Source organism: Pongo abelii, chromosome 14, assembly GCF_028885655.2.
Source record: "Pongo abelii isolate AG06213 chromosome 14, NHGRI_mPonAbe1-v2.0_pri, whole genome shotgun sequence".
NCBI classification, from domain to species: Eukaryota; Metazoa; Chordata; class Mammalia; order Primates; family Hominidae; genus Pongo; species Pongo abelii.
In genome coordinates, this window is record NC_071999.2 from 41,669,621 (window position 1) to 41,689,685 (window position 20,065).

A 20,065-nucleotide genomic window follows, 5' to 3' on the forward strand; every position below is an offset into this window, starting at 1 on the left:
GGATATTTTTAACAAGGACTTCAGGTGATGCTGATGATCAGCGGGGAAACTGGCAGAGGAAGGATCACATATATTGTGCTTATGTATTTACAGAGGACAGGGGTCTTACCTCTCAACCACTGCCCTTGTAACTGCAGTTGCTCCAAGCTGAGCATCCCCTGCACAGCTCAAAATCCCCACTGGGACCTACTTTCCTGCTCGAGTCTGAATCCAGCCACCCTCCTCCTCAATAGAAAGCTGCTGCTATTGTAATAAACTTGGTGGAAGAGGGAAGTGCAAAAAGTCACATGTCTTTCTTGTTCTGTCTCTTAATTCCCCGCAAGATGATATGCACATAACAGACTAGGTTAGAGGACTGGGGGTAGCTGACAGGATTTATAAGATGAGAGAAAATATTTTACATAGAGTACTAAGTCAGACTATTCCCACAGTCCAAAGGAAAACAACATAACTAGGAAAACATTATCTAGGAGAAACACCAGTTTCTAAACTTGCTCCCCTGTCTTGAAGTCAGCCTCCCATCTGTCTGAGAGAGGCTGCCACTTCAATCTAATGCCAGGTCCCACTCTCCGACTTTCTGTTAGAAAGTCCCCTGGGATACTTTCCTATCAGTCCAACACCCTGGACCTAAGACTTCAGAGAGCCTGAGTTAGTCAAGAGAGAATACTCCCAGGCTGTGTGTGGATGGGTGTGGTATGGATGGAGCCCTGGAGGGAGGTCTGTAGCACAGGAGTTCACGGTAGGCTCTGGATCTCCCAGGACCAGCTCTCTGCAGTATCTCTCTATCAGTGAGAGGACAACTGTGCTTCTCTTGCTTCCTGGTTACCCAGCCAGCCCAAGCATGCATCTGTGTGCACGAACACACATACACAAACACACAGAAACTCAGACATACGCTCTCCTTCACCCATACATACACCATCCAAGAACAAACAATAATCCCCAGTGTTGGAAGACAGCACCTCAGTTTTCAAAGTCCACTTACTTCAATTTCACCCTGCCTTCATTGATGAGCCAAGCACAGTAAATCCCTCCCACTCATCCTTTTCCTTCAAAACCATGCCTAAACATCTACCACTTAGTAAGAAACATTTCCTACTAATACTGCTTTTCATAGCAGCAGAGCTCACTAGCCCCTGTAGTCACCTCTGACTATGCAGAGACCTCATCAAACCATTGCAAGTATAGCTTTTCTTTGTGTTGGATTGGGTCCACTCTGGGTTAAGGTGTTTGCCACCCTGGACACTGTAATAAGACATTATTATCAATGGGAATTTATTAAATAAATGAATAGAAGTGGTGTTTGGTTTTCTGTTCCTGTGTTAGTTTACTGAGGATAACGGCTTCCAGCTCCATCCATGTCCCGGCAAAGGACACAATCTCATTCCTTTTTATAGCTGCATAGTATTCTATGGTGTATATGTACCACATTTTCTTTATCCAGTCTATTATTGATGGGCATTTGGGTTGATTCCTTACCTATGTAACAAACCTGCACATCCTGCACGTGTACCTCAGAACTTAAAATAAGAATTAAAATTAAAATAATAAAATAAAATAAATGACTACATGCTTTGGCACTAGATAAAACAGACAGATATAGTTCCTGCCCTCATGGAGCTTATAATCTAGTAAGGAAGATACAAAAACAAATGAACAAACAATATGTATAATTGCAATTGCAATTAGCACTATGAAGATAATAAAATTGTGAAATAATAAGCAACAAGGGAAACTCACCAGACATAGATGGTCAGGGAGGGCCTTCCTGACGAGATCATAGTATTTGAACGGTGTTGAGGAGAGTCTTCTCCACAAAGGGATAGCGTCTACAAAGACCCTGTGGCAGAGAAAGGCTAGGCTTGTGAACAGAAATTCAGAGTACTGGGATCCAGAGCATGAGTCTGGAGAGGTGGGTAGGATAGGCTATGTAGGAACTGGTAGGTTAAAGTAGTAACTTGGATTTTATTCGGAGGGTGACAAGAATCCATTGAAGGATTTTAAACAGGTAAGTTATATAATTGAATTTTTGTTTCAGAAAGATGACTGTAGATGCTTTGTAGAAAATAAACCAGAGACGGACAAAAAGTCCTATTCAGATCCACCCTGGGTGGGGTATGTGAGTGGGTGGAGAGTTGTTCTCCCAGCTACAAATATCTGCTCATCTTCTAGCCATGGAAACGGCCTGAGCTGAGAATGAGTGTTGCCACACACCCCTCCCTCCCTCCTCCTCCCGTTTCTACCACGCGCCCACCTCCCTCTCTCCCTCTCCTGGTCTCTCTGTCTCTGTCTGTCTGTCTGTCTCTCTCTCTCTCATACACACACACACACATACACCTTCTCAGATTCTTCTCTCCTCACCTAATATGTCCCCATTTGGCCCTTGTTTAAAGTATTTCAATCATGTTTCAGTCCATGTAACTATTACTCCAGTACTTTTAACATGATATGTGACTAATATTGTAATGAAACTCTAATACTGCAGCAAAGTTGAAGCATTTAAAATTGTTGCTCCTTTTAAAATTCCATTCTCAAAACAGCTATTATTCTTGATGCACTATATGGCTCATTCCTATGATTCCAGGCTGTTGTGGAGAGTTAACATTTTTGGGTGGTTTCTCCTTGGTTATCTATCTGCCCTGTTTAGCTAACGCTACATGCCATAAGACACAGAATTTGGATTCAGACCAAGACCTAAATGTTAACTCTACAACCGTAGGCAACCTTCTGAGACTCCAGATATTGGTGACTAGAAGAGAATAATAACCTCCTTACAATGTTGTGAGAATTAAGAAACTATATGTGTTGACAGAGGAGGGTGTCCAGGTTCTTGGAGTCTTGAATAAAGAGTTGGACAAAATGCACAAACAAAGCAAGGAAGAAATGGAGAGTTTTATTGTAAAGGAAAGTACACTCCACAGTGTGGGAGCAGGCCTGAGCATAGGGGCTCAAAGTCCCCATTATTTAGAATTTTGGGGAGTTTCAATATCCTCTAGAGGATTGGGGCACATACTATATAAACGAAGAGGATGAAGTAAAGTTGCGAAGTCATTTACTTGGCCTACGCTCTACGGAGAGGATATTTCCTGTCATAGCTGAAGTGTGAATTGTCCTTATGTTTCCTGCCTCCAGACCCTATTTTCCTGCCTCATCTCTTCCCTGAGAGATGTGATCCCATAAATCTTTATGGGAGGCAAAGGGACCGATGATCTTTTTTGGTAACTGCTTCATGCTGGCTTGGGGCATAGTCCTTACCTATTGGGGATCACAGAACTCTCCCTGCTCTATTTAGTGGAGGCAGGGTAGCTTCTTGCTGTCCAAGGTTGGTGTCTTCACCTGGAACTGGCTGGAACCTTTGTTGCATCATCATCTGAAGCTTGACGGTGTCTAGCAAGAGGAAATGAATTTGGTTAAAAGATTTAATGGGAACTTCAAGGGGTGGATACCTATGTTGTCAGAAATGTTTGTTACAGAGATTTGCAGAAGAAAAAAACAAAAGCTAGTCTGTTGCAGAATCCATGCGTTTCCTTAAAGACTTAGCACAAACGAATCCATCTGGGTTTGGTTTGGTCTGTTGGGGCCCAGGGCATGAGTGCATGAGCTTAGTCCAAAACAATGGCCTCACAGAGTTTTGTTTTAAAAATTCCCCCTTTTTGGTCAGGTTCTCACTTAGGTGAGTGTGCAACCAAAATTTAGGGCCTTAGCGCCACCTCTCAGTTACCATCATGTTGGGTTTCCAGTCTCAGCCCATCATTTATAGGTATGGTGTCCTCATGGTTGTACATTTCTTTCAGCTCTTGTCATTCCAGTTGAAGAGAGACCATTTGATGTTCTAGAGATGGCTGCACGCAAGCATTTAAAACCTTTGAGAGAATACAGTGCACCAGGGAGACTATTATTATCACTACTGGAAGGAAAATACCCAGAGTTCAGAGTATGCTCCTTAACCAGGGTCCCTAGAAACCAAACCACCTACACTTAAATAGGTTAAAGAATGAGCTAGATGAAGAGTCTACTCACTTGATAAGTGGTCTTTTCATTAATCCCCTACACTGAATTTTTATAATCTGCATTTGACATGTTTCTCCATAGGCCACAAGTGTCAGCAGCTGTAGAAGAACTTCTTTGTTTAACCAATTCTATTTAGCATAACTTTCAAAGAGAATTTAAAATCTGTTGTGTAACGATAGCCTTTAAAGTAGATTTGCTATAGAGCCTATCATGAGGGATACATTTCTAATCATTGCTTCTTTTACTTTAAGCCATGGAAAAAGGACCTAACACATAACACCCTTCTAGGAGAGTGAAGACCCCCTGGCAATGTTCTCTTTAACCCATGATGTGGGTTAAGAGGGATGAACCAATACTTTGTTTTTGAGTGATTATGGGGCAACATATGTACCACTAAAGTTTCTTACCTGCATTGGGCCTTCATCTCTATCAAAGTAGAAGGTTATCCATGTATAAGGCTGGCTGCAAACTTCTTCACAAATAAAAGTATACCCCATAAGTTCACATAACAGACCCTTTTTCCACTTCTATTGTTAGTAGAGATATAAGCAAGAAAAAATATTCAAAGATAAGAGTTTCATGATAGTAGAAGTCTTACTCTGTGAACTTGGGAAAAGCTGTTCACTTCAAGGATGCCATCTTCTTCTTCTTGGGAGAAATTGCTCTGGTTAGCTTTACCTCAAGGGTTCTAATGGGTGCACAAGTCCAAAAGTGTGGAGGGAAACATTTCAGTTGCGAGACCATGAACCCAAAGCCCAGGGTCCCGAAGTTTAGTTGCAGTGAGGATGGTAAAGACAGACTTTCTCTGGTGTTCTCAGAAGATTCAAACCATAAAAAGCTTTTTTACCTGCTGCAAATACACTGTAGCATAATAATCTACTGTTATAACATCAGCCCTCTCACATGGGAAAGCTTTTATACAACCAGAAAACATGCATTGGAAATAACAATTGAATGAAATCCCTTTATAAAATGTTTAAATGGCCCACAAGGTGACCAAATGTACATGAAGCTTTAATTGTCTTCCCAGGAATAGGGGACCAAGCATTGGTTATAAGCTATTTTAAAAATTTCAGTATAAGCTGGTTTAACATGAAACTCTGACAAAGTATTTTATTGGTATTTAGTTAATTTTTGTTCTACTTGGGTTAGTAGCTTTATACAAGGAAATTTGGTTATTTGTGTGGTTTACAATAACTTAACATAATAACCATAATTATAATTGATAGCATGTACTATTTTAGAAATCCCATACAATTTTGGAATATATATTAGTATTATTCACAAAAAAAACTTAAAGAAGACTGAACATCATTTTGGCAATCCCATGTACCTAAACACATCAAATAATCCTGTTTACCTCCTTTCTGGATGTTTTCAGGGGCCCTCTGATCCATCCAGAAAGCCAGGCATTAGGAAAGACAATTTTGATACTGAAGTTTGATTTTGGAATTCCAGATTATTTATTTTGCCAAAATAATGACTCAGAAATTTTAAAGAGGTAAAAACCTTTTACAAAACACACACAGAGACATACATTCTACTGTTCTTACACACCGTGCATGTAAAACCATTTCTAGTAGCCTTAATTGCATGTTACAATGGCGACTCTTAGCAATTTTAACTTTAATGTAAAACCTGGTAAGTTATGTTCTGATAAGGTTTGACTGTTTCCAGCATAGCTAGGGGCATGGCCAACTCCACATGTTCCCAGGCCTTACCTAGCTGGAAAGCAGGCAAGTTAAACAATTTTCAAAAGCCAAATAAGCAGTTTATGACCTTAAAGCATTTAGCAAACCTAACATTGGAACATAATTTAGACCACATGTTTCCATTTTAAAGACATTGTACTTTACCAATGATCTTTAAAACCCTCTTTATTTCCCAAAGATTGCTAAAGTCACGTGAACTAAAAGGCATTACGATTTCTACTTTCCTGATGAAATATTTGATTTAAGCTCTTTTATTATTAAACCAATTAATTTAAAACTTTACAGAGGAGATTAGCCAGTTTGCACAGAGAGAAAGAGGCCAGAGACTGGCTAGTAAGAAATTCTTACCCTTTAGCTGACATGCTAGGTTTCAGGATTCTCTCTCTCTGAGCGGCCCTTGCAACTATGCCCTATGGAGAAGATATTTTCTGTCATAACTGAAGGGTGAACTGGCCTTATGTTCCCTGCCTCCAGACCCTATTTTCCTGCCTTATGTGTAAACTGTCTAGTTCACATACTTGGGGAGTAGTATCATATATGCAAATGTTAAGCAAACATCATTAAATTTTGACTTCTGAAGATTCACATTTTCCCATTATTTCTGCCCACCACCTACTTTCTCTGCCTTCATGCATCCAATTCCTCTTCCATTCTCCCTTCTTCACACACCTGCCCTAGTCTCTCATTTGCTGAGCCCTTACTGCTCTGCTGTCATCTTCCTGCTTTTGCCTACCCTCCATCTATGTCTCGCCATGACCTCAGCAAGGATGCGTGGAGGGAGAACTCATTGAAATTGTTTCTTTCAACAGCAATATCTACTTATTTCAGCCTATCCCCTTCCCAAGACCTGAGGGTGTTGGGAACAGAGTCATGTGCCATAATACAAGTAACTGGTGGAGAAACAGATCAGAAACAAGGGCTGCCAGCAAGCACCCTGTGGCTTATGAGCGATAACGAAGGTGCTGAGGGATTTGGGGTTATGATCAAACTTGAAGTGATCCTAGGAAAGTCGGACTGGGACGCAATAGTGCCTGGAGAAGTCAGACATCATGCCCTCTGTCTAGATGTTCAAATTCTCCAGAGCTGGCCCAATTCACCAGCACCACTGTGCCTCCCGTTCAGCTGCACAGCACATTGCTGATTCTCAAACTGGCCTTGTTTTCTTAATTTAGAGTAGTCATCACACTACTCATCCCTAGCATTCAACAGCACTTCTTGAAGGAAATTTGCACATTGTTACTCAAGGATTACCAAATTTCAAAAAAAAAAAAGTTTCTTTGTAATAAAATTCACTCACCCCCAAAGATATAGTAACTGATGATTCATAAGCTCATTCAAGATCTTCCAGTGCCTCAAACTTATTATTACATACATCATTTTTTGCTCCATATGCATAGATGCCTGTCTAGAGGGAATTCTGCTTAATAAAATTCCAGATTAGTCTACTATAATACAAGTTATAATAACATTAAAAGTATTTAAACATGCTTATTGCTAGTAGTAAAAACAAAGTGGTTTAGCTCAAAGTGATTATTCAAGCAGGAATAATAATAATAAATAATATTAACTGCTAGCACTTATATAGTCATTGCTGGGTGTCACACACTTTTTTATATTTACTCTTGACATCCCATGAGGTAGGTACTATTATTATTTCCATTTTACAGGTTGGGAAACTGAGGAAGATCACAAAGCTAATGAATGGTAAAATCAAAGATCCAACCCAAAAAATTCAGGCTCTAAGTTCTGCAAATTAACTACTAGGCTTCACTCCTCCTCTTCCTTTCATTCAAACATTGTCACTTTTAAAATAGATATGTTTTAGAAAATGTTTATTCACGAAAGTAGCTGAGAAATAAATGTATAACCAAACATTAAACTTTGTAGTAGATCCCAGGCCAGTGTAAACACACACTTGCTGAAAATGAAAGGGGCACCAGGCTATATTGCTTCTTACGTAAATATAGACACAGATCCCACACATCCTCCTTACTCACTGACATGCTCAAGGCCAAAGAAATACGAACAAGAGTCCTGCTTCCCAGGTGTGGGCACAAAGATGACTCAGCTCTACAGCAGCCTGGGGACATAGAGATGCCTACACACAAGATGCACCGGGGAGCCCCTTCTTGGGGAAGATTCATTTCTCATAAAATGAAGAGGTGTTCATCCATTTAGTGAACGTTTCTTGAACACTTACTGTATGTTAGGCATTGTTCTTTGCTTTTGGGATTTGACAGTAAGAAAAACAGACAAAAATCCTGCAAGAAGTTTATGTTTTAGTGGAGAAAACAGACAATAACAGACAAGTATAAAATATATAGTAAATTGGATAATTATAGGTGCATAGGAAAAAATATAAAGCAAGGAAAGGAAATAGAGTTGAATGCAGTTGTAAGTTGAGACGGAAGTGAAAATAGAGACGTTTCTCAGAAGATGCTATCTGAGTTGCAAAAAGCATCTTTTTGCTCCTCCTCATCATGAAATTACAACCCAAAGGATGAACTTCTGAAGATTACAGTGTGAAAATGGTTGTTGGACCTCCACTATTTCAACCATTTGGAGTCAGCCACCATAAAACACAAAACATGTAAAACAAATAATTTAAAACAAATCAAAATAGAGCTTTCACAGATTTACCTGGCCGGGGGTTGGGGCGGGGGGAAGGAAAGCTCTTTCATACATTGAACCGACATCTTATTTGCTCTGTCTTCCATTGCTGATGTGGTCTACATGGGCAATTCCAAGTCCAAAGGTTTGGATGAGTTTTTTTCACCTAATTGGAATGAATAAATACTTTAATGTCCTGCCAACTCAGCCTCAGCTAAATGACTAGAAGTAAAATAAACTGCTATTAGAATTTTCTAGTTGGAAAACTAGCTCTACTGGAAGTGAGTATAAGGTATGGCAGAGACAGAGGAAGAAGTTTGCTCCTAAGTTGGGGATGTTTGAGCCAGCTCTTGACCATATAGATGAGTGCCAAAGAAGGCATTCCAGTAGCAATAGCAAGTCCAAAGGCATGCAGGCTGAGAATGCTTAGGATGTGCAAGGAATCACTGGGCATTCCATATTCTCAGCACACAATGCAAAAGCAGGGAAACAGATCAGTGCAGAACCACCTTCAAAGTGCCCCACCTTTCACTCCTAGTGTGGCATCTTAATTCTCAGTGTTATGGTGGTTGAACAGAATCTCAAAGCTTGTAGCTAGATACTGTATGCAGCACTTTAACGGGGTGGGGAGGGGGAACCGGAAACCCAGGATAAAGGATAGCAGCCCTGCCTGAGAAGGCTGAGCCTCCATCTCTGCAGATCTGAGGGTGTGTTTCCTGCTGATGACCCCAGGATGACAACACACTCATTAGGGCACTTCCAGGCAGTGGTGGGAGCCGGGGTGAGCCAGGACCCAGCCGTCCAGGACTCCCTTTTAGGCCACGTTAGATTTGAGCATTATCGTGTGACTGGGGGTTGCTGCTGAGCCCGCCTAAACAAGGGAATGACATGATCTTCTGCTTCACAAGTTTATTTATTTATTTATTTTTATTATACTTTAAGTTTTAGGGTACATGTGCACAATGTGCAGGTTTGTTACATATGTATACATGTGCCATGTTGGTGTGCTGCACCCATTAACTTGTCATTTAACATTAGGTATATCTCCTAATGCTATCCCTCCCCCCTCCCCCCACCCCACAACAGGCCCCAGTGTGTGATGTTCCCCTTCCTGTGTCCATGTGTTCTCATTGTTCAATTCCCACCTGTGAGTGAGAACATGCGGTGTTTGGTTTTTTGTCCTTGCAAAAGAAACTACCATCAGAGTGAATGGGCAACCTACAGAATAGGAGAAAATTTTTGCAATCTACTCATCTGACAAAGGGCTAATATCCAGAATTTACACTGAACTCAAACAAATTTACCACAAAAAATCAAACAACCCCATCAAAATGTGGGCGAAGGATATGAACAGACACTTCTCAAAAGAAGACATTTATGCAGCCAAAAGACACATGAAAAAATGCCCATCATCACTGGCCATCAGAGAAATGCAAATCAAAACCACGGTGAGATACCATCTCACACCAGTTAGAATGGCGATCATTAAAAAGTCAGGAAACAACAGGTGCTGGAGAGGATGTGGAGAAATAGGAACACTTTTACACTGTTGGTGGGACTGTAAACTAGTTCAACCATTGTGGAAGTCAGTGTGGCGATTCCTCAGGGATCTAGAACTAGAAATACCATTTGACCCAGCCATCTCATTACTGGTTATATACCCAAAGGATTATAAATCATGCTGCTATAAAGACACATGCACACGTATGTTTATTACGGCACTATTCACAATAGCAAAGACTTGGAACCAACCCAAATGTCCAACAATGATAGACTGGATTAAGAAAATGTGGCACATATACACCATGGAATACTATGCAGCCATAAAAAATGAGTTCATGTCCTTTGTAGGGACATGGATGAAGCTGGAAACCATCATTCTCAACAAGTTTATTTTAAAGCACAGGGCATAATATTTATTATTATTATTATTATTATTATTAAAATCTCAACAGCTTTAGGGGTACAAGTGGCTTTTGGTTCCATGGATGAATTGTTTAGTGGTGAAGTCTGGGTTTTGGGTGTACCCTTTGCCCGAGTAGTGTACATTGTACCCAATAGGTGATGTTTCATCCCTCACCTCCCATCTTTCCCCCTTCTGAGTCTCCAGTGTGCATTACTGCTCTCTGTATGACTTTGCATACCCATTTCTTAGCTCCCATTTGTAAATGAAGACATGTGGTATTTGGTTTTCCATTCCTGAGTTGCTTTACTTAGATTAATGGCCCCCAGTTCCAAGCAAGTTACTGCAAAAGACATTATTTCATTCTTCTTTATAACTGAGAAGCATTACGTGGTTTATATACACCACATTTTCTTTATCAACTCATCAATTGATGGACATTTAGGTTGACTCCATATCTTTGCATTTGTAAATTGTGCTGCAATAAACATACAAGTACAGTTGTCTTTTTTGTGTAATGATTTCTTTTCCTTTGGGTAGATACCCAGTAGTGGGATCGCTGGATGGAATGGTAGATCTACTTTTAGTTCTTTGAGAAATCTCCTTAGAGTTTTCCATAGAGGTTGTACTAAATTGCATTCCCACCAGCAGCATATAAGTGGTCCCTTTGAAGTATTGCTTTTCCAGTTCTTGAAACATATAATGGCTTTGTGATGTTTGTAGGATGAATGAGGGAGTACAAGACAGACCAAGCAGGAAGAAACAAATTCCCTCCACTCCCTGAGAAGGACAGCATTAGAATCCTTCAACTTGAGAGGAGAACTGACTCACAGTGATTTTACTGGCACCATCTGAAAAATCAATACAAGCAACTTGACTTTCTGAGGATCCTCTGAGGAGCTTTCCATGTGTCTGTTGCATCATGCCAGCTATAGCAAATATTCTTTTGCTTAGAAAAGTCAGTGGAAAGAAGTGAGACTGCAAGACATGTAACAAATTGGATCACTGAGTTTTTGAATTGAGTAGTCGTTTAGTAAAGCAGGGCATACTATATGCCATGAAAATATTCATGGGGACATGAGGAAAGTGGTAATAAGCCAAAGAATACACAAAAAAATGCTGAACAGGAAAAAGGATCTTATTTGGTTCAGTGAACTCAGCCTCTTTGAAACTTTAAACCTCTCTCTGACTGTGCTCTTGCAACTCTCAATCAACTGTTATATATAAATATGGAAGTATTTCAAGCTTGTTTGTACTTTGCTTCAGTGACCCTGCAGACAATTTATCCCACACTGTTTACAAGGCTGCATGAAATCCACAGTTCTGTCTGAATTCTTTTTTTTCCCTTTAAAGGTTTGGCTGCCTCCTGGTTTGGGCTCCCTTTGACTTGTGAGAATAATTTGTTGCACTCTACCCCTTCCTTCTGATGTTATGCTTCATTAGCCCCAAAGCCCCAAAGTTCCTCTTCTCCAAAATTTCCCCTGATCTCTTCAACTTTTCTTCCAGGAACAAGCTCTAGGCTGTGTTCAGAGCCAGCAATGCCTGCTGGCTTCTTCTTCTGCACCCTGGGATACTTCAGACTGTCTTGACCAGTAATCCCAGCAAAGCTAAGGTCTTAGAGACATTCGTACTCCAATCTATAAAAGCCTCTCCATAGGATTTGATTTTCAATTACATTGTCATGAGAAAGTGCTGAAGGAGGAAATTCATTTATGAAATCAATATGCATGTTGAAATGATTTGTGACAGAGCTAACTATCGATATAAATTTTTCAAAAAGCATTTAGAATGATCAGTTTTGCATTGGTAATGGAATCGCTTTTTCTTACTCTTAGCACTACCTCTGTTCCAAAATATAACTACAATATGTGGGATTATTTTACCGTAATCTTGACACTGTTCTTTTTTCCTATATGAATGCCACATTTAGATCTCAAATTTGATGCAATAATTTAGATGAGGAATGTGGTCATTGTGTATGAAGAATAGCATTTTTATTTTTTTTGAAACTGAGTCTCACTCTGTCGCCCAGGCTGAAGTGCAGTGATGTGATCACAGCTCACTGAGCCGCAACCTCCTGGGCTCAAGCAATCCTCCTGCCTCGGCCTCCCAAGTAGCTGAGATCACAGACACGTGTAACCACACACAGCTAATTTTGCATTTTTTGTAGAGAAGGGATCTCATTATGTTGCCCAGGCTGGTTTTGAACTCCTGGGCTCAAGCAATCCTCCCACCGTGGCCTCCCAAAGTGCTTTGATTACAGGCATGAGCCACTGCACCCGGCAAAGGATAGCATTTTTACAGGTGTTTATTTCCTTATAATACACTTTTTTCTCTACATAAACCTCCATGGTTCTAACTTGAGCTAGGGGAGAGAGAGCAAGTAGGGAGAATGTCAACACCTTAGGAACAGGGTTCAGGAATTGGGGAGAGACCAAGGTCACCAAAAACAGCCAGAGCAGTTATGAGGGGAAATAGTCTGGTTTATAAAGGCAGGTCTTTAGGAAGGCACTTGAGTGAGCCAATGCCAATGTCCAAAGCAGTGGGGACCTCAGCCATCGCTCTCTCCTTCCTTGTCATGTCGATTTTCCGAATGAGTTGCCTCCACTTCCTCAGTCTGTGTTTGCTCCTTAACTACTTACTGCAGTCTGGTTCCTGCTATGCACACACACACACTGGCACACCCAAACACATACTCACACACACAACAGCGACTGAAATTGCTGTGCTCTTTGAAGGACGTCACTTCTGTCCTTTCCTTGTCTGAACTCCCTGCAGCACTTAACACACTGTTGAATATTCCCTCTTCAAAACGTGGTCTCTCCTAGTTTTCAAAGACCCCATACTTCTCTGGTATTCCTCTGGCCATTCCTTTCCAATACCTTTCTCTGCAACTTTTTTCTCAACTCTTCTTTTATTTTTATTATTATTATTATTATTTTTGAGATGGAGTCTTTCTCTGTCGCCCAGGCTGGAGTGCAGTGGCATGAAATTGGCTCACTGCAATCTCCACCTCCCAGGTTCAAGCAATTCTCCTGTCTCAGCCTCCCGAGTAGCTTGGATTACAGGTGCCCACCACCACGCCCAGCTAACTTTTTTTTTTCTGTATTTTTGTAAAGATGGGGTTTCACCATGTTGGCCAGGCTGATCTTGAACTCCTGACCTCAGGTGATCCACCCGCCTCAGCCTCCCAAAGTGCTGGGATTATAGGCTTCAGCCTCCGCTTCTGGCCTACAACTCTTCTTTCACATGTTCATTTTCCCCAGATACTTGTCCTTGGCTATCTTTTTTTTCACTTCACACAATCATGTCCACTCCCATGGCATTTCCATCCACACGCTGTTGACTCTCTGCCGACTTACAATCTAACTACCTTCTGCCCCAAACTCAGCACATCCGAAACTAAGTTCCTCATCTTCCTGCCATGATGCCCCCAACCTTCTCCCTGTCTTGCTGACTCTGCTGACACGTGCCTCCACCAACTGCCTCACTCTGTTCAAACAACCACAACATCCTGACCTTCAGGCCTCCCTAGAGTTCTTGAATTCACACACCTCTCCCTAATATCATTGTCCTGTTCCAGGCCACATAGCTAGGATCCTTAACTGGTTTTCTGGCTTCTAAGCTCATCTTCCTGCAATCCAATCTTCAATCTACAGCCAAAGACATTTTTCTAAAAAGAAAATCTGACCCATCATGTACCATCCTTCAGTGGCTTTCCATTGAGCTAAGAATAAAGATAAAATTTCTCCAGTGGGTCCAAGGCCCTGGGGCACCACCCCTCAATACTTCATATCTTACCACTCTCCTAACTTCCTTCAACACACCCCCACCCATCTTTATACACGCTGCTCTCTTTGTCTGGGACACCAATTCCTCCCTCATCCCTAATGCCTGGCTAGATCATACACATCTGTGCTTTTCACTGAGACATCAATTTCTCTAGGGAATCATCTGTGATATTTCCAGGCAGGGTATCTCCTACAGGTTTCCTATCACCTGCTGTTAATGGAACATGAAGCACTCGCCCCTGGAGTGATTCATCTGTCTCCCCTCCCGCATGGTACTCTGAGCTCCTGCAGGCAAGGCTGCAGGCTATCTCACAGCCCAGGGCAAAGCACATGAAACCCCCTCAATAAAGAGTCCACACATGAATGAGTGATAACCTGGGAAAAATAGAAGTAAAATTTCCTCATGTGCATCAGTGTTTCCATACGGAATCCATTTAAATTAACAAAAGAATTTCCACTTTTAAATGTTTGTCTATAAGCTACACAACGTCCCATAAAACAAATGAAAACAGAAAAAAAAATCTTAGTTGAAATGTTTTTTCCAAGTCATGTACTGCATAAAGCTCAGCACAGCCTCTTTCAGTGTTTGCAGGTCCCGATCTCTGGCTGCCCCAGGCTTTGGACCTGTTCCTTTCAGCTTCTTGTGAGGCAGGAGTGCGAGTACTGTGCCCTCCACCCCATGCCCTTGCTGTGGACTGTGCAGACCCCAGCTGTTATTTACTAATTCTCTTCTGGAACCACTTTGTCCTTGTTGAAGGAGCCCCTATGATTCAGCAGCTTGTAAATGAGTTAGACCTTTTTGCTCAAAGCAGACTGAACACAATGAACCACCGCATACTACGTGGCAATTAAATTAGAGAAACATTGAACAGATCTCTGCATAATCAGAAGGTACCTGCTTATAAACTGCAATTAGCTAGAATCTTTTTTTTTCAAGGCAAGATCACAATTCAACCATGCTCAGCCACGTTGTCATAGTGAATGCTAAACTACAAGTAATTTCTAGTGAAGGAAGCATGCTATTAGTCCTCGGTGCTCCAGTTTCCCCCCCACAGAATAAAGATGTATTTTATCAAAAATAACTTATACCTTGGCATCCAGTGTAGTGTAAATTTGATAGAAATATAAAACCCTGTTAAAATTAGAGACATGAGAACACCAAAACTTATTCTTCCTGTTTAACTGTAACTTTGTACCCATTGACCAAACTCTTCTGATTCCCTCCCTCCATCCTCCCCAGCCTCTGTTAACCACTATAGCAAATAACAATGCAGTGAATATTTTAAGACAGCTAGAAGAAATGAGAAATGTTTAAAGTGGCGGATATGGTAATTACCCCAATTTGATCATTATATTATGCATACACACGTCAAAATATCACATTGTATCCTGTAAGTATGTACAATTATTGTATCCATTATATATTTTTAAAATTAAGCAAAAGTAAAAAACCAAGAACATGAAATCCGTTAACTCACACAATATGCAGACTGAGAACTTTGTGAATTTTAGAAGTGCAGGTTTCAGATTGTGCCCTGAATGTGCTAATACGGGGTGTATAGATGATCTGTTCCTAATGTGTATGAAGACAGACTTTTTGTAAATAGCTTAATGAATATTTATTTTAATCACAGTATAGAGTTTATCCTAAATTTTTACTTCTTTGCACCTCCTTAGAGACTGAATAAGAAGCTGAAAGATTAGCAGCCTCAAAGAATTTTAAATACATATCTGGAATGTCTGCTATTATAGGTCCTGTAATTCTATAGGTTCTGTGATTCACTAAACAATTACTCAGCATTGAGTATTAGGAAAGCACAGACTCTGTCCTCAGGTTACTCACAGTCTGGTTGGGGGCAGAAGGAGAAGAAGTAGAAAAGAAAAAGAAGAAACAAACATGTGCTGGATGTCTGCTGTGTGTCTGGCACTATAAGAGATGATATATAAATTTCATTGAATCTCCACGAAAATCCCATGTGGTTTGGATTATTATCTCTGTCTTCCAGAGAAAGAAACAGAGGTTCAGAGAGATACATTCCCCAAGATCACACAGCTTGTAACTTGCTGCAGAGCAATGCAATGAGAGCTGCACTAGCCAGAGAAGGAGGTCACCCATGTGATAAGTACAGTGAGAACAAATAGAAAAGTGAGAAGGGGCTTTGCTTTGTTGGACAGCATGAGTTTAAAGATTCTGGTTTTGACGTCTAAGTTATTCCTGAGAAGACGTGCTTTAGACAGCTGGATAAATGGGTCTGGAGGTCAGAAGAGAGCCAAAGCTGAAGGCATGAATGAGATCCTTTGGGATTATGTACAAATCCAAAAGAAAAAAGGCTGAGGATTGAACTTTGTGGCTTTTAAGAAAACAGTACTTAAGCGGTACATAGGCTGGACATGATGGCTCACACCTGTAATCCCTGCATTTTGGAAGGCCAAGGCAGGAGGATCACTTCAGGCCAGGAATTGGATACCAGCCTCGGGGCAACATCGCAAGACGTATTTACAGAAAAATACAAAAATTAGACAGCCATGGTGGTGTGTGCATGTAGTCCCAGCTACCTTGAGAGGATGAGATGGAAGGATAGCTTGAGCCTAGGAAGTTGAGGCTGTAGGGAGCCAAGATCATGCCTCTGCACTCCAGCCTGTGTGACAGAATGGACCCTGTCTCAAAAAAAATAAATAAATAAAGAAGAGGAATTCACCAAAAAGACAAATAAGAAGCAGGAGAACATAATGTCATGGAGTAAAAGCTGCAAAAGAGGAGCAGGTGTCAGAGGAGGGCTGCATTGAATTATTGAATTTTGCTGTTAATATGGGAAGGCCTGGGTTGTGTTATGACCTAGGAGGTAGCCCATGGCATGCAGAGGCAAGAGATGAACAGGAAGGGGGCCATCTTCTCCCTCTAGATGGCAAGCTCCACCTAGCACATCAGGCCAGCCTTGTCTTTTCACCCCTTTACTTTAGGGCTATCCACAGTCTCAGAAATGCTTGTTGAATGACTGCATGAATGATTTAATCAACTAATGCTTAAAGATGTGAGGTCCTAGAGAAGAGGGGAGGAAATAAAATCCAGAGCAAGGATGGTGACCTCAGTGCTGGACAAGAGGAGGTTCCCCTCTTCCTTTGAAACTAGAGTCACCAACACCAAGCATTCTGCTCAGAATAGAGGAGACACTCATATTTGTGAACCAAATCAATGAATTCTGTTCAGAGCATTATAACTCATCCATGTTCCTTAATTTCATGGTTAGAAGGTTGTATTGAAAAAATTAAGTCCAGTAAGCTAAGTTGGACTTTGGTCACCAACAATGATTCAATGATTTTTAGTAGACATGCTAAAATGGCCTTCTCTTGATTTTTAATTATGAATGGCATAAGCCCTTTGCTGTTGATAGTTTAATATTACATTTGAAAAAGGAAACTGGTTATTGAGCATTGTGGAAATTAGGTTATTTTCAAATCTGATGAAGATTCTCATGCTACTATAATATAGGATTTATCCATGAATATTCATGGATAAATAAAATATGAGATGCATACAAATAAGAATGAAGTGTAGAAATTTGCTTTTCTAACTTGGTACTAATCCAACGGATGAGCAAAGAAAACATAGGAGAAAAAGAGGTAAAATGTTAAGAAACTCTTTTAAGAAGATAATCAGACAAGCCTAGAATCTCACAGGGTATGTCAAAAGAAATGTAAATGTGTGGAGAATTGAGAAATGGCTCAGGAGGGTTTATCTTTTCCATTTGTGTTCTCCAAATGCCATCTGAGGCAGCACTGTGACCCTGGCTCCCAGATAAGAGCAGAGCCTGTGCCGGAGTCGGTGACCTCTGTCACAGAAATGCCGACTGTCTCAGTTCCCTCTGCATTTGCATTTTCTTCCCTGACTTGGAAAGTCTGCATTTCCACATGCAGGCTTCCATACTCCAGTTGAAAGATCACGTGGCTGCCTGTCTAGCCCTCCACTGACAGGAATACAAAGCCAGCCATTTTCAAATGATGTGACTACCCCTATGGGTTATGGAACACTGGAGAATCACGGCAGCTTCTCCCATTGTTCAATGGGTAAACTTGTGTAGCTCTTGTCCTAGATTCCTAAGGGGACACCAATTTTCTCCAAACTCCTCCCAACCCCAGTGTTTTCCTCAAGGAATGATGTTTGGATAATATAACATGATAAAGTAATTTCCTTTCCTCCCCATTCCCATTGTTGCCCCATGGAAAACTGGGATTGAATAACTGAAACGACTTGGAAAACTGCTGCAATCTCCACATTGCTGTCTCCCATACGTGATCCATGCTGAGCCACGCTGGCAGATACATCTTCTGAGCACATAAGGGATTTTCTATTTTGAAGCCATGTTCAAGAACATGCAATGGCTCCTGTTGCCTTCCAGGTCAAGTCTTCCTTCAGGCAGCTTTGAAAACCTTCAGAATGTGGCTCCATTCCTACTTGTTCACACTCCTGCCCTCCAAGTCACCCTCCTACTGGATAGAACCACCTCCTTTCTGCACAGGGCCATTCTCATCTCTGCCCCACTGCCTACCCTGGCCTGTCTCCATTCCTCCACCAGTGGGAGTGCCTCCCCACACCACCCCTTTCCCAACTCCTTGCCTGTCTCTCCAGGGCCAGGTTAAGCCCCGCTCTCCGGGGAGTTCCCTGCTGGTGACACTGGCAGAAAGAGAGGAATCTTTCTGCCTGAGGCAGACCGTCCAGACAAGGATATACTTAATTGTATTTTGTTTGTGGGGGCTCCCTTGGAAATATATCTTAGACTTATTTCTGCATTCCCTCTATAACTAGGGAAAGGCAAAGCCAATAGTAGGCATACATACCTACTGGGCCCTTGATTGTAGAGCCCCTACCTGTCTTCTTGCCCTGAGGCCACAGGGATTTATCTCTAGTTGAATGTCTGCAGCTGGGGAGCCAGGTATTAACATTCTTACTACAAACCCAATTCTCACATTACCTCTTTAGCAAATGCAAATCTTTACTGGTTGAGTCAGAGAGAAGTTTCTATAAATTCATTCAGTGTTAACCAAATTTTAATGTTAGCCTCTGGCGGGTTTTCGCTGCTTTCTCAGATATGTGCAGTTGGTTTCAAATCTGTGTCCTATTTGAAATGTGATAAGAAGCTAAAGAGAGTAATTGATGGGGGAGCTTATGGCTATGGAAACTAAGCTTCCTTTGGTCATCCTCAGATCCTTTATGTCATCTGCTAGCCTGGACCAAGATCACATATTCACATTGCTTGAAAACCTTTTTATGATTTCAAATGGCACCATTTCAGAGCTACTTACATTTAGTGTCTGTTTCAATACTTTTGACTCATTGAGGAGTGACATGGTGGCTGATGTACACAGAAATGGAACTGGGAATTCTTGGTTTAACTCTTAAAACCCTATTCCTCAGATGCTTACAGAAGATCCAGACCTTTCCTAGACCCTCAAAAATCCCTTTCGTCAATCGTTTCAAATATTAGAATTAGCTTCCCCTGAGATTTTTACTCTAAATGTTAATTATACATTAACAGAAGAACTAGAAATAAATAGCATTTATATTTTTGGTTTTCTGTGATTATTTATGTCTCTGCCTTCAGAATGAAATCATTTCCTTCCTGCCTAATCAGCCTGAATTTAGGTAACAGAATATAGCTGTGGACCTAAGCTAGATTTCAAGAAAGAAAAATAATTTCACAGCTGACTATGCATGTCTCTATTGCCATTACTAGTTCATCTTAATTGAATGCTGTCTGTGCACTTCCTGGTAAACCACATATTCATCCTTCAAGACCCAGTTCAAACGTCACTCTGTGAAGCCTTCCCCAGCTCCCCTGGCAGAGTTTAACATCCCTTCTTTATATTCCAGCAGCTTGTGTTTAATTCTTTGTGAGTTCAAGGAATCAAACACTTTATTGAGCATCCACTTTCCATGACTCAGTGCCCTTGCCATAATGTACTTTATGGACTTTATCAATGGACCTGTCTGTCTTCCTTTCTCACTCAAATTCCTCATGGTGAGTGCTACATCTTACTCA

At 41.1% G+C, this 20,065-nt stretch overlaps 1 long non-coding RNA gene across 4 annotated transcripts in view; it reads right to left on the reverse strand.

Moving 5' to 3' along the window:
* Positions 1-4,834, reverse strand: part of LOC129049490 (uncharacterized) — a 38,419-nt gene extending 33,585 nt beyond the window's left edge. For 3 of the 4 annotated variants that reach the window (XR_010136676.1, XR_008512609.2, XR_008512611.2), the window contains exons 1-2: positions 3,256-4,252; positions 1,741-1,840 (exon numbers count right to left, since the gene is read on the reverse strand). This is a non-coding gene — a long non-coding RNA (uncharacterized LOC129049490). Of the gene's footprint in view, positions 1-1,740; positions 1,841-3,255 lie in introns of all 4 variants that reach the window. The other variant, XR_008512610.2, reaches the window with a different exon arrangement.
* Between the last annotated feature and the right edge of the window lie 15,231 nt (positions 4,835-20,065).